This window comes from Arachis hypogaea, chromosome 5 (assembly GCF_003086295.3).
Source record: "Arachis hypogaea cultivar Tifrunner chromosome 5, arahy.Tifrunner.gnm2.J5K5, whole genome shotgun sequence".
In the NCBI taxonomy this organism is placed as follows: domain Eukaryota; kingdom Viridiplantae; phylum Streptophyta; class Magnoliopsida; order Fabales; family Fabaceae; genus Arachis; species Arachis hypogaea.
In genome coordinates, this window is record NC_092040.1 from 51,234,195 (window position 1) to 51,237,664 (window position 3,470).

The 3,470-nt window shown below is 34.4% G+C and overlaps 1 non-coding gene across 1 annotated transcript; it reads left to right on the forward strand.

Annotated features, from left to right (window-relative positions):
- The first annotated feature begins 476 nt into the window (after window positions 1-476).
- On the forward strand, window positions 477-580 carry LOC112804303 (small nucleolar RNA R71). Its single transcript, XR_003202917.1, has one exon. It is a non-coding gene; the product is annotated as a small nucleolar RNA R71 (small nucleolar RNA).
- The last annotated feature ends 2,890 nt before the right edge of the window (window positions 581-3,470 follow it).

Genomic DNA, 3,470 nt, shown 5'->3' on the forward strand with positions numbered 1-3,470 from the left:
AGCCTTGTTGAGGCTTTTGTTGATCCTTCCAGGAGAAATTTGGATGATTTCTCCATGATGGGTTATAGGTGTTTCCATAAGGTTCACCCATGTAATTAACCTCTGCCATGGTAGGGTTCTCAGGATCATAAGCTTCTTCAGAAGCTACCTCTCTAGTACTGTTGGATGCAAGTTGCAATCCATTCAGATTTTGAGAGATTATGTTGACCTGTTGAGTCAACATTTTGTTCTGAGCCAATATGGCATTCAGAGCATCAATTTCAAGAACTCCTTTCTTCTGAGGTATCCCATTATTCACAGAATTCCTCTCAGAGGTGTACATGAACTGGTTGTTTGCAACCATGTCAATGAGTTCTTGAGCCTCTTCAGGCGTTTTCTTCAGGTGAATAGATCCACCTGCAGAATGGTCCAATGACATTTTCGAAAATTCAGAGAGACCATAATAGAATATATCTAATAGGGTCCATTCTGAAAACATGTCAGATGGACATCTTTTGGTCAACTGCTTATATCTTTCCCAAGCTTCATAGAGGGATTCACCATCTTTTTGTTTGAAGGTTTGAACATCCACTCTCAGCTTGCTCAGCTTTTGAGGAGGAAAGAATTTATCCAAGAAGGCAGTGACTAGCTTATCCCAGGAGTCCAGGCTATCCTTAAGTTGTGAATCCAACCATATTCTAGCTCTGTCTCTTACAGCAAAAGGGAAAAGCATGAGTCTGTAGACTTCAAGATCAACTCCATTCGTCTTTACAGTCTCACAGATCTGCAAGAACTCAGTTAAAAACTGATAAGGATCTTCAGATGGAAGTCAATAAAACTTGCAGTTTTGTTGCATTAATGCAACTAGTTGAGGCTTAAGCTCAAAGTTATTGGCTCCAATGGCAGGAATGGAGATGCTTCTTCCATCAAACTTGGATGTTGGCTTTGTGAAGTCACCAAGCATTCTCCTTGCATTATTATTATTATTTTCGGCTGCCATGTCCTTCTCTTGTTCGAAAATTTCTGAAAGGTTATTTCTGGATTGTTGTAATTTAGTTTCTCTTAATTTTCTCTTCAGAGTCCTTTCAGGTTCTGGATCAACTTCAACAAGAGTGCCCTTTTCCCTGTTCCTGCTCATATGAAAGAGAAGAAAACAAGAAAAGAAAGAGGAATCCTCTATGTCACAGTATAGAGATTCCTTTATGTTAGTAGAAAAAGAAAGGGGTATAAGAAAGAAGAAGGATGGATTCGGATTTTTGGATGAAGAGAGGTGAAGAGAAGTGTTAGTAAATAAATAATTAAATAGAAGAAGAGAAGAGAAGAGAAATTCGAAAATAATTTTAAAAAGGGGTTAGTGATTTTCGAAAATTAAAGATAAGATGAGATTAAAATTAAAATTTAAAACAAAAAGAATTTTTGAAAACGAGAGGGAGAATTTTCGAAAATTAGAGAGGGAAAAGTAGTTAGGTGGTTTTGAAAAAGATAAGAAACAAACAAAAAGTTAGTTAGTTGATTGAAAAAGATTTGAAATCAAAATTTAAAAAGATAAGAAGATAAGAAGTTAGATAAGATATTTTGAAATCAAATTTTGAAAAAGATAAAATTTTGAAAAAGATAAGATAAAAGATAAAAAGATTTAATTTTAAAATTGCCTTAACTAACAAGAAACTACAAGATAAGATTCTAGAACTTAAAGATTGAACCTTTCTTAACAAGAAAGTAACAAACTTCAAATTTTTGAACCAATCACATTAATTGTTAGCTAATTTTCAAAAATATGATATAAAGATAAGAAAAAGATTTTGAAAAATAATTTTTAAAATTTTCGAAAATAAAAAATAAAAAGTGGAAAAGATATGATTTTTGAAAAAGATTTTGAAAAGATAAGATTTTTAAAATTGAAATTTTGACTTGACTTGTAAGAAACAACTAATTTTAAAAATTTTTGACCAAGTCAACCCAAAATTTCGAAAATTTGGAGGAAAATAAGGAAAAGATATTTTTTTGATTTTTGAATTTTTAATTATGAAAGAGAAAAACAACAAAAATATTCAATGCATGAAATTTTTAGATCAAAACAATGAATGCATGCAAGAATGCTATGAATGTCAAGATGAACACCAAGAACACTTTGAAGATCATGATGAACATCAAGAACATAATTTTGAAAAAATTTTTAATGCAAAGAAAACATGCAAGACACCAAACTTAGAAATTTTTAATGCTTGGAAAATGTGAATGCAAAAATGCACTTGAAAAACAAGAAAAGACACAAAACAAGAAATCATCAAGATCAAACAAGAAGACTTGTCAAGAACAACTTGAAGATCATGAAGAACACTATGAATGCATAAGATTTTCGAAAATTGCAAGAAAAATTTTTAAAGGCATGCAATTGACACCAAACTTAAAATTTGACTCAAGACTCAATCAAGAAACACAAAATATTTTTGATTTTTTATGATTTTCTAATTTTTTTTGTATTTTTATTAATTTTTTCGAAAAACATTTTTGGAAAAACGAAAAATAAAAGAAAAATTTTTGAAAAAGATTTTTGAAAAGAAAATTACCTAATCTGAGCAACAAGATGAACCGTCAGTTGTCCATACTCGAACAATCCCCGGCAACGGCGCCAAAAACTTGGTGGACAAAATTGTGATAAAAGAGTTTCAGGTACTGTTAGAGAAGCTCACAACTCCGTTCAACTAACCAGCAAGTGTACTGGGTCGTCCAAGTAATAAACCTTACGTGAGTAAGGGTCGATCCCACAGAGATTGTTGGTATGAAGCAAGCTATGGTCACCTTGTAAATCTCAGTTAGGCAGATTAAATTGATTGATGGTTTCGAAAATAGAAATAAGAAAATAAATAATAAAAGGGATAGAATACTTATGCAGATTCATTGGTGGGAATTTCAGATAAGTGAATGGAGATACTGTATGACTCAAGGACGCCTGCTTTCCTACTGCTTCAACTCAATCCTTCTTACTCCTTTCCATGGCAAGCTTTGTATAGGGGTTCACCATCAGCGGTGGCTACTTTCAATCCTCTCGGGAAAATGATCCTATGCGGCTGTCACTCGCACGGCTAATCGTCTGGAGGCATCACCCATGGTTGATGGCTACATCCCATCCTCGCAGTGAAAACTACGCTCACACACTCTGTCACAGCACGGCTAATCACTGGTTGGTTCCTGCGCCTACTGGAATAGAATCCCTTGATTCTTTTGCGTCTGTCACTAACGCCCAGCACTTGCAAGTTTGAAGTACGTCACAGTCATTCATTACCGGAATCCTACTCGGAATACCACAGACAAGGTGAGACTTTCCGGATCCTCATAAATGCCGCCATCTATCTAGCTTATACCACGAAGATTCTGTTGGGGAATCTAAGAGATAAACATTCAAGCTCTGTTGCATGTAGAACGGAAGTGGTTGTCAATCACGTGCGTTCATAAGTGAGAATGATAATGAGGGTTACTTAATCATCACA